General features: G+C 40.3%; 1 protein-coding gene across 9 annotated transcripts in view; it reads right to left on the bottom strand.

Annotated features, from left to right (window-relative positions):
• USP54 (ubiquitin specific peptidase 54) overlaps window positions 1-12,094 on the bottom strand; it is a 96,061-nt gene that overhangs the window by 57,720 nt on the left and 26,247 nt on the right. The window contains exon 1 of one of the 9 annotated variants that reach the window (XM_017807134.1): window positions 7,050-7,162. The exons of the other annotated variants lie outside the window; for them this stretch is intronic. The gene's annotated coding sequence lies outside the window, so the exon portion shown is untranslated. Of the gene's footprint in view, window positions 1-7,049; window positions 7,163-12,094 lie in introns of those variants that run through there. 9 annotated transcript variants of the gene reach the window in all.

The following is a 12,094-nucleotide window of genomic DNA, read 5'->3' as shown; positions in this document are numbered from 1 at the left end:
TCTTGACAGACTAATAACATACCAAGTTGCAAAACTAAAGCAGTTCAGAGGAACTCATATAAACAGAGAGTAAAGAGTGAGCAGCAGTTTATGGTGCTTGTGCTGGGTCCCAGTATTAGATACTTACATAATTTTTCCCCCTGTTTTGCTAAAACTGACAAGCAGAAGGAGCACTGCTACACTGCAGAACATTATACAGATTCATACTTCACATAAAAATATAAAACCATGCACCCAGCATCCACAACATGCTGATTATTTCTCTTTTTTAAAGCAATCATCTGTGCTGTATAGTTATAAATAACACTTCAGCAGAATCACGAGTGTGCACAAGCACACATAAGCTGAGTTTAAGATCATTACTATTTAGTTTTAGAGGAAGAAGTATAACTAATAGGAACAGGGAAACTCGGTTTTGCTTCATTTGGCTCTGGATACAGAAGCATTTTGCCACAAAACCCACAGAAGACTTCCAAACCTGAGTAGGAAAAACATTTCCACATACCACAAGAAAAAGCTTACTGAATCAAAACATTCCATATCCAACAGCAGTTAACGGCATATGGAAAGAGTAAAACAAACAAACAGGTTGGGGAAAACATACCATGACACCACACACCTCACTAACAACCAGGAACAGACAAGCAGGGGGAGAAGAACTCTAAGCCTCATTTCTTGTTTTCTGTACAACCAGGAGACCAGGAGAAGAAAACATCTGACTGAGGCATTTAGGGAAATTATAGAGGAAAAGACTCTCTCTGCAAGTTGGTGAGCTGGGTCTTTTCCTTTGCTAAACAGGGAGCAAATAGACATGATCAAACCTTGGAATTTTACATCCCAAAGTAGCAAATAAAAGTGTTTGTCATATGCTGCCACGGCATCCCTGTGGCTCCTGCACTTCAAGACCTGACCTGGCCAACTGGTCCACTGCTGGCTGAGCCAACAGCCATGGACATACTGGGCCTCTCCCCAGCTGCAGACTCATTCCACCACACAATCTCATCAAGTAAAGAGCCATTTTACTGGGCCCTGTGTGTTTTAAAGAAGAGGGTAATGACAACTGAACTCATAACAGTCCTGAACTTGCAGCTAATCATCAAACACAGGCAAGGTCATGTAATGATTCTTGCAAATACAGGAAAGGAGCCCTTGTATAACAGGATGTGCAGCTAACTCCATTACCTGAAATTTTACTGTCACTGAGAAGCCTCTTACAAATGGACAAATTGCTTAAATTCTTCTGGTATAAGACATCTTCTGAAAGATCTACTAGAACAAATATTTTGGAGAACAAAACCACTCTGATATCTGTTAATCAAGCAGTTGTAATAAGTGTCTTCAAACCAAGTTTAACCTATTTCAACATGTTAAAGTTGGAGTAAATGGTTAAAACAGTCAAAAGATTCCTTGACTATCATACACAGTATATTCATCAAACACACTTCAGAAACTCAAATATTAGAGAATACACATAGTATACACAGACGGAAACTTCACATGTCAAAGCAGATTGTATAAGCAAGTTTTCTGAAATACAGATCTTTCATTTTATGTTAGAACTAATAGTAAGGTGAAGCCATGAGATTTGCACACTAATTTTCACAGAACTCTGGCCTCTTTGAATTCAAAGTCTGAACTCAAATTTCTAAATTACAATTCAAAGAGACTGGTTCTCTAAGTCTTACCAGATGCTGCCATAAGAAACTACTTCCATATTGATTTAAAGAGCCTATAAAACTCTTCCCAAGATTTTAAGGTATTAAAGTCTGTAAAGAATTTGCTGAGGGAAAAAAAAAAACCGAACAAAATGCTGTTCATTTTATAAAACGCAGAAACAATGACACAAGTACCTTGTATTAAAACCAGGCTCATGGAGATGATGTTATTGTTTTCATTCAGAAAGGTTATTTCATCTTCACCAGAAAAGTACCGTGAAACTACCAAATGCAAAAGGGATTATTTTGTGTCCTGCTGTGGCCTGGAGAGATCCACAAAGCATGAAAGAGACTCTTGTTAAGCACAGGCAGGCTCTGTCCTAATGGGTCACAGAAGCAGAAGCTGTGCAAATGCAGTATAATACAAGCTGAACAGACCAGTTGGGTGTTGGGGTAAGAAAAAGAAGAATGATGTCAACAGCTTTGATTTATTTTTTCTCTGCCTGGCGATAAAATGACCCTACTGAGTGGCACCAGAAGCTCCCTACAAAAAAATAAAAAAAACCAACCAAAAAAACAAAACAGGAAGCACTCAAGAGCAAGTATATACCCTGGAAGGAGTCCTTCTGCATAACTTGCAGATTGCTCATTGCCAGAAAAAGATCATGAAAAGGTAAGTCACAAGAGTTTTTTTTGCAACTGGAAGAAGCCTGTTAAAGATGAAATTAAAACAGAATTATTAAGGTGCCCAGGAAGTTATAATACATTTAACAAACTGGTACATGTGGAAACACCCTTAATAGAACTTATTGCTGTTGTTATTTTAAAACAGAATGAAAAGGAGTAAATTTAAGCACATGTACACATGCCCCCATATACAAAAACAAGGCCTGACCTGACAGTACTGTAAATTACCCAGCCAACAACAAATGTTAAAGCCACTAAATTCAACACTGAAAGAATAGATACAGAAAACTGCAGTCTAGCTCAACATCACAATAGGATTTCAGCCTCTAAATAAAAGGATGCTTACTTAGAGATCTCGTTTAATTCCTTTCAGTTTCAATGCTGCTGTGGGTCTGAGCTCTACAGAAAAGCAAGAAGCTACTTCTGTTACTCTCCCAAATCTCATCCTGCACTGATGGCCAAAATCACTTGTGAAACTAAACACATGTGCCTGGCAAAAACCACATACACAAAGGATTACACAGCTCCTGGCTTAGTCCAGCACAGAACACATGAAATTTAGAAAGCACACTATCCTAAATTCATATGTTCTACTCTGTGTACTCAGTTCACCTTTTTTTCCCCTGAAGAGAAAAATGCCCAGCCTACAATGATGTGTGTCACCCCTAAAGCAAAGTGCCTCAGGGAACAGGGCTGGAGTACAGAGAAGTTTTGGGGAAAGGTCTCAGGCAAGAGACAACCGCAGCTCTAGGGGTTCTTCTGCTCCATCACACGCAACAGGGAATGGGAAAGTAACTGGGTCTCAGGATGACACTGTTTATGTAAGCATTTGGTTTCTGGCTTCTAATTATGTCTGTGATTCTTAGGAGTGTGGCTGTGCCACACATCACCCTTGGGGGCACGGGTACGGCCCCATCTTCCCTCTTGGGGAGATCAGGGGTGTTCAAAGATGAGGGCTCCAGGGACTGCAGGGTATGGCTGATCTCAGACATGGCACAACATTTCTGGTAAGACATCTGGGGTCACTCAGTGACTGACTGGCTGGGAAGCTGAGATATAGGTGGTAACAAAGTTGCACACAAGCTTAGTTTCATTTTGTTTTCCCTAGGTTTTTTTCAATCTTCTCTTTTTAAAAAAGCAAAATTTCTAGTACTATTTAAGTAAAATACAGCTTTTGTGATGTTAAAATCCTTTCAGTCTTTTAGGAACTCACCACAGGAGAAGGGTTAGAAATGTCTACCTCAAACCCTGTGGAGAACTCCACATCCTGCCATAGCAATGCAAAATAGTCTCTAAGGCTTGCTTCTTCCTACTCCAGTACAGATTACAAAGTCATCCCCCACACCAGGATCTCCTACAGCTGGTCACAGGGCAGTCTTCACCTTCCACTTGTACAGCAGTCACATGCCACATGCTGCCCACACCTTCTCTTGCCAAATCCTCTTAGTGCAAGACCTGCTGATATTGCTCCAGGCTCGCCTCTACAACCATTGTAATGCTGTACAATAGAACTTGTTTTCCCCAGAATTCCCTAGACAATGCTGGCAACACAAGAAGCCCTGAAGAGATGCAACTGTTGCATTAGCAACTTGGTGCACAGACATAGAACCAGAACACCAGCAAGGCAATAAAAGGACAAAAGCAAACACCGTAGTGTTTAAAGTCCTCTCCCTCAGAATAACCAGGCTTCAAGGAACAATCACCTGACATCTGAGAAAGCAATATCTGTGACAGCTATAGTTATCAAGAAGAGTTACTACACCACAATGGTATTTTCAGTCACGTCATTACACCACGATAAATGTTGAGAAATCATTTACAAAATTTTTTTCAGTACTAGAAGAAAGCATTCAGACATTACTATAATTATTATTATCATCCGTTGCTTAACCAGCATTACAACAAGTCACACTTCCTTATACACACACCTGTAAGGGAAACAGGAAAAAATAAGAATATTTTATCTAGATTAAGAGTCTGTGCATCCTTCCTCTGTGATTAAGAAAATAAAATAAATCATACACATATGTGTGTGCACACATGCAACTAAGTGGCTGATCTGGAAAAATCTTACATTTCTAGTCAAGCGGAACTGAAGTCACTCTATTTGAAGCTTAACTACTCTGAGCTTGAGCCAAAATGTGTGGTGCTATATATTTTTTTCTTTGCTAAACTAGAAGGAAGTTTTTCTGGCTTTTTGGCATTCTCATTTTTTCCCAGTTCACCCAACTTCTTCAATTCCAACATACTCTGGTGACCCAGGTACTCAACAATATAGGGCAGCAACAGTAACTCACATCCTCTTGTGAAATCAAGTACATGAGAAGCTTCAGATAAAATCTATATTAACAGGCATGGAATTCCACATTGGTTAAAAAGACTATTATTATGATCCAGAGCATCAGAACCTGAAAAGATAGAACTGGAAAATGGATGAAATGACATGGCTGTGACATACTATTCTTTGGAATAAGTAATCTGGTCTCATATCTTATATCTGTGAAAACTCCTAGGAGAAACAGCAACTGATTAACATCAGTTGGCTCATGGTGGAATCAAAAACTGTGGTATTGCAAAACTTTCTTTGAAATGCATTTGTTCCAGCTCTCTTCATTTTGCTTTTTGATTATGTTTATAATTATTCAGAAGGGTAGTCTGAGCATAAATTTCTCTAACACATTGCTGTGACTATATCCCACTATTCCCCCTTCCCATGGTATGTCAGTCTCCCTGTATTCCTTTCTAAGGATCTTTGACTCTAGCATAATATTGACTTTCCCATCTGTAAGTGCATTATTAAATCCTTCCCCAAAAGTTGATGGTGCCAGCCTTCACCAGCCATTAGTTACATTATAAAGCAAGTGCTTCTGTTTTCTCTCCCTCAGAGAAGATGGAAACATCCCAAAAACATCTACAAAACTATCTGGTTATCCTCCAAATCACTCCTTTCCTGCCAAGCACGGAGAAGCTCAGCAGCAAAGCAGCAGGTGTGCCAAAACCATTGTTCATCCTGACAGCCACTACAGTCTGCTTCCTTCGCTCCTCAGGCTGTTTGTCGTGTTTCTCTGGCCTTAAACGGAGAACTCTTTAACCTGGAATTATCCTGTTTGGGTTTATAAGACAACTAAAACTTTGAGACCACTGCCACGAGTTATGCCTATGGGCATAACTACATTATAAACTAACAACTTCAGAAAACTCCTGTGGTCCACTGCACCACTTCTCTGTCAAAAAAACCAAGAGGCTTCTTAACTGCCAATTTAAAAAAAAAAGAAAAAAGCCTAAGGCTTCTCTAACTCCACAAAGTTCAAATGTACTAGAAGAAGGACATAAAGGACATATCTCAGACAGGCATCATCTGAGAGTAACCCTATTAAATAACCAAAGGAAGCCAAAATCTCAGGGCTACCACTGCAGTGAAGAGGGCACTTCTCTCTCTCCATGCAAGTGCTCTGGGGAGGGCAGTTCACACTTAGGCTCACATAAGCAAACTCAGTCCACAACATTAGCACTTTTGGAAGGATGCCAGGAGGGAAGGAGAGTGCTTACTTTATTTGCTACTGGGTTAGTAACCTGAATCAGTTTATCAAGATGTTAGGGCAAGGAGAGTGGGACTTCCTCTTCCAGGTATGGATCAGATAAACCTTGCCTCTGCAGACTGTGATCAATACCTTTGTAATCCTGGTCTATTTTAAGCTGCCTGAGAATTTATTCCTTAAAAAAAATTGGAATGCATTTGAACAAGCAGAACCTTTATTATTCTGAATGTTGAGTACTGAACACATACACAGATTATTCCCCCCTCACCTCCTCTGATGACAAACTCTAGAACCGGATTTATCATTTTGTGGAACTAAAACCTCTGCTTAGTGTCACCAAATGTATCAAAATAGTGTGAAGTTTTGGGGGTTTTTCCTAAATCTATAAATTTAAATAAAAATGTACTTCTTGTTAAGCTGAAGCAGTGAGACGTATGGAATATAGTGATAGACTTCCAAAAATCACAAAAAAATTACTAATTTTGGAAACAAGACACTTTACAGAAGGCAGAGGAGCAGGAAACCAGATGAAGCAAGTTGACTTTTATAAATCAAAACATTAAAATAACAGAAAAGCTCTATCTACATTTAGTACCTCATTTCATTATCAACTTTCTAACACAGAATTCAACGAATAGAAGGAAGGAAAACCACATCTAACTTACCAAAAAAAACAGTCTAGCGAGCTTCTGACTAGGTAATATTTACACTGTAAAGTAAGTGGGACTGGAAACGAACTGCCAACATCCCTTCCAGCTGCGACAATCATGAAGGTGAGAAGAGATTGTGACTCACTTTATCTTCAAATTTATCACACATACTATTAGATAGAAGAACCTACGGTATGGTGGACCAGAGGCAGCTTATGGCTTAGAAAGTGCCTCTGCACACAGGTAGGACATCATAAATAAAATGTGCACATATGAAACACCACTTAACAGCAGGACTGGAATATTGAAAAGAAAACTCTTAACAAACTGAAGCAATATTCTTTCTCTGCATCTTAGAAACAAAGGCAAGCCACACTGAAAAGTAGAAATTTCTACCTTTCAATACCATACGTAGGAGAGAATTCCTATGACAACCTGGATTCAATTAAAAAAAAGTCATGTCGCAGCAGTGGTGACACTGAATTAAAACAACAGATTTAAAAATCAGAAAGACCTACCTTCAGAAGCCACTTTCTGTTTATTGTGTGAACTCCACGCTGGTATTGCAACAAAAGCTGGATATCAGAGTGAGTTGGGAAAACTCTCAGAGCACTCACTGCTAGAGTAACTGCTCTGAGTAATACTTGCACAGAGAAATTATTTAAGGAAGGAGGAAAGAGCTAGAATAGCGTGGGAGGGGACAACCTGCTGTTTCAAACAATAGGAAGCTGTTAAAACAAAAAACAAGGGCCTCCCTCAGCACAGGAAAGTCTCATTCGAAAAGCGCTGCCCCGCTGCCACCTACCAGGCAGCTCTGACAACAGAGATAAGGCCCGAGGCCCTGCCCCGCTTACCGACAACTCCCTTCGGAAACAGGGCCAGGCAAGACGGAGGAAGGTTTTCCAAACCCTTTTATAAAAGAGACCTGATTGGGGGAAGACAAGGCTGCAAGGGATGACTTCATTTTACAGCAGCAGCCTGCCTGTGCAAGGCAGGGTTGCCCTCAGTGTGACAAGTGATCTGGAGAGGTTGCTGCAAACTCTTCAGTTAAACATGAAGGATGTTTTCTCATAGGAGAGACTGATAACCAGGAGTGACACGTAACCATTTAACAGAAAAAAATGGAAAGAAATCAAAAAATGGCTTCAGTTTTGATCCCTCAGTTTAGAGCCCTGCAGTTGCAATGCAAATTTAAAAGCAGTTTTTCAAAGCACCATTATTGCAGGACAATTCCTGGAACCATCCCCTGTGGTTCAAAGTCATTGATACTGATCAAGGAAAAAAGAAGTTTGTTCAGAAAAACGGCTTCCTATCCCCAGCATTTCTACGTAATTATTCCCAGACGCTCTTACAGCACAGCTTCAGGACACTGGTGCCGTCCACATTCAGCATCAATTTGTTCTTTTAACATGGTCACATTCAGGGCATGGACAGGGAGAGTTACTGTATGTCCAAGACCAAAATAACCCTAAAGAAAACTTTGCTTACGTTACAAAAAACTCCAATGCATACCATTGTCTTTCTGCTCTAGCACAATGTAATGCTAACAGAATTAGACTGAAATATAACGCTTTGGACCATACAAGGTATTGAAGACACTATCCCCACCGGGACCATTTACCTAATAGGAACAAACAATGCAAAAAGGAAGCCGTTGAAATACAATTAAATCAGTTTGCCTTAAGAACAATTCAGTCTTCCAGGACAGAAGGGGCTGAGCCAAGCTTTAACTATGGCTTTCCATAATGATAGACTTTCGGAGAGACAAAAATAGGAGAACAAGAAAGGAAAAATACAGCAAAGGCACAATACCCTAAGCAGTGTTTTACCTCAGCATAGCTTCTACATAGCTTTTTTTTTAAGATTTAGTGTGTGTAAATTTCAAATAAAATAATTTTCTAAAGTGCACTAACAGTGGCAAAAATTTGAAGGAAAAACAGACCAATGTTCAGTCATCATGCTGGGCTCAAAACCTGCTCCACAGTTGTGTGTGGTTAAAACAGCATGTTAACTCTGTAGCACTCTTTCCTCAAACAGCTTGTTTCAAGGAAGCCAAGACACTTAAAAGCAGTTTGCAACACCAACACAGACTTTTTCCAGGCAAAAGCATATGCCAATCATGATTTTTAGCATATAAAAACAGTGACCAAGGCTTCCTTGTGTCTCATGCTATTACTCGGATCTGCAGGTTTTCAAAAAGCTGTACAAGTCTTACCAGAAGTTAGTAAATCCATTGTTCAAGTGGCATTATGTCCACGGCTCAATGACCTGAGTTTGGCAAGAGCCCTAGGAGAGAAAACACTGGTCTCTACACTCCCTTAGTCCTCCTCATTCCAAAGGACAAAGCATTTGCCTTCCCTCCTCAGATAAAAAGACCAGGTAGATCTCCCATGACTCCACTGACTTCCTTGCTGAGGTGATACAGGCCAATGCTCATGAAATGGCAGAAGCATCCAAATCAATAATACCAAGAGTTTTGAAATACTGGTATTTACAAATTCCTATTTGCTTCAGCCTCAGTCTCCCTAATTTCAGAACTCCTTCTCGGCTTTTTGATAAAATGCTTCAGGTGACCACACATACTTGAGTAACTACTAGAAATATGGATCAAATTGTGGACATCTTCAAATACCTGCTTTATCATAATTTTGCACAGTCCTTCAGCACATGGATAGTGGAGACAGTTACAAGTCTACACAACACCCAGTTCTTCAATACTTCATTGCATGAAGAAAGCATGAAAATTGTTTCTAAATGCTCTCTTTAAGGAAAGATCAATTCTGCTTCCATCACACCTAAAATTAAAACTTTTTAAAATCATACAGCAGCAAAGGACGGGAAAGGGTTTTACTACTAAAACAAACCCCTTTGCATCGGACAGAAAATAAGATTTCGCTCTGCCCTGATGAGGGTCAAACAATTCAAATAGTAAGCAGGGCTCCACACCCTGTGAAGAGAAGCAAGGGGACACATCCCCAACCTAAGCACAATGGCACTGCTGCACTTACTCAAGAGAGCTTTGCCAAACATACCAGCTAAGAATCTGACTCACTGTCACCAAACTAAGAAAGAATTCAGAGCAATTACCACATTTTTGCACAGAACAAGAATAATAAATAAATAATAAAAAAAGGCATTTCAACTCTTCTAACATTTCATCTAAATTAGGACAGCACAGCAACCCTCAAGGAGTTCTGGTCAAGTACTGCAACCCCTAGGGCTACTGGGACCGACAACAATGCTAGCAATTACACAGCCATCCACAAAGCTACCTCAGACTGAAATGAGGGAGGAAAACCAGGCAAACTAAAGCAACAGAGACAAGTCCAAAATCTCCCTGCCTTCCTTGCTTTTCTGCTTTGGGTCAGAGATCAGCAATCTCAGAAGCAAATGTATTTGAAAATCTATTAGAAGCCTGTATGCCGACAGCGTAACGTTCATGGTTGGCAAGATAAAGAGATTGCCAAGGAAAATGACAAAAGCATAAGTCAGAAAAAAATTGAAGAAACAAAGTATAGATGACAGAGCTGAAATAACCATTCTCTTAATACTGAAAACAGTTCTTTTCCCAGTGTCTGCAGAATCATGTGATTTCAGCTTCCTTCTGCTGTTGCAGATCCTGTAGCTTCTTATCCAGCAAAGGCTATGCTAGCTCTTCCCTTCACCTTCGAATAATTTTCCACCACAGCACTCCTACTCATAGAGCTGTAAATGTCAGCACATTTAGTACAGTTTAAATACCATAAGTTTGTCTACATGGAGAAGTTTGTCAGGAATAAATGCTACATGGTGAAGATGTAGTTTCTTCACTGCCAACAAAGAAGCTGGTTGCAGAAGTTCCTGCCCACCTTTCACAGAATCAGTTCTTCCTGTTCTCATCTGATGCTCTGTTCTGCAGATGGCAGCCTGTGTAGGACCACATTACAAATTGCCTCATGAAAACCATCTGGGTTAAAAAAAAAACAACCTGAAAAGAAAAGTATGAAGTGGGCTACTTTTATAATTTCAGTTATTCAGAATACAGAGCAGTCCTGCAGTATGCAGTTGTAACTGGCACAACACAACACAGACCAGCAAACTACAGGGGGTACAGGAGCACAGACACAGTAGTTACAGCAGCTCCTTTATGAGTTTTGCCACCAAAGCCAAGACACCATGTAAGATGTACTAGTAGATCCATTAATTCCTTGCACAGGTAACTTACAGCATGTTTTATGATACAGCTGTGCCAATGTGACAGCTGCTACCAGGGTGGATCCATTCACTGTCATGTGCTCGTTCTGCTCCCCTTATGCTAACACTGGTAAGTTTGCAAAATGACCTATTATAGGGCAGTAAGTTGGCAAAAAACAACTCTACCAATGAAAATATTTTTTTTTTCTCAGAATGCAGAAAAGCAGGCCTGGTGAGCAGTGCTTCTTGACAGTGGCCTGAAGTTAGATCCTCCTACCCAGATAACAAAGCTGCCCCTCCATCTGCAGTCAGATGACTGTGCGGCAATCACAGAGACTAAAGGTGCAGTTTCATTTAACTGTGGGAAACACCAGACTGTCAGCGTGTTTACTTTCCTCAGCCTCATGCTCCCACTGCTGCCGAGCATTGCACTGAGCTGTGAGCCGTTTGCATGAGCCACTTCAACCAAGAACACGAAGTTGAACAAGAAGACAGCAGGAGCACCCAGGCAAGACCCAGCCACCCGCCCTGCCCTGAAGCAGCCAGAGTGAAACTGCCGTAGGTGAATAACACACTGCACTCCAGGAAAGATCAGTTCAAAACAACTGCTGCAAAGTAAACCCCCTGCTTAATCTTTTCTAGCCTCTTTCCTTTAAGTAAGTACATTTTTCCAGGACAGTGGTTTGGAACTTACAGTATGCCTCCCCTGGACTTTTAAGAAGTCTGAAAACAGATGTTTGCCCCCTTCACTGAAAACCTTTGAGGTCAAAAAAGTTATGTGGATACAAACCAGTGACCAGCAACAATTTCTGTTTTGCAGGGTGAGGAGGGTTGAGAAGGTAGGTTGAGCAAACAAGTTCATGTTCCCACATCAGCACTGCAATTTGCAAGAGGAGGAGAAAAAAGCCAATAAAAAAGAAAATAATCTAACAAACTTTAAGGCAATGTGCTCAAACGTATTGGGCAAATACATGTGCTGTACTGAGCTGAGCTTCTCCTTATGGCAAGACAACTTGAATACAGTCTGGGGAGGCAGGAGGCACACCAAAATCTTGATTTTACTTTGTCTGCACAGTTTACTGTGGTAGGGTGGACACAGCCTTAAAGCCAAATGGACCCATATAACAAAAACTAATAAAAATTCATACTGTTTTTTTCTCTTACCATCTGAGCTATTCTTTTATTAAAATCAGGTACACTGGAGCTATTCAAGTAGCTTGTAAATTACAAGATGGGCAAAAATCTTTTTTTGACATTTCTCAGTATTTCTAAATAACAACCAAGGATTGCTGTATTGTTAGTTATCAAAAGAGAATCAGATGATTCTCAGATGAGCCTCTAATGTGAGGCCAGAGTTTTTATGGGCTCCACTTTCCTTCAGCCTCCCAAC

The sequence above is a fragment of the Lepidothrix coronata genome, unplaced genomic scaffold (assembly GCF_001604755.1).
Source record: "Lepidothrix coronata isolate B3197 unplaced genomic scaffold, Lepidothrix_coronata-1.0 Scaffold17, whole genome shotgun sequence".
Lineage (NCBI taxonomy): Eukaryota > Metazoa > Chordata > Aves > Passeriformes > Pipridae > Lepidothrix > Lepidothrix coronata.
This window is presented reverse-complemented; position numbering and strand designations above follow the sequence as displayed.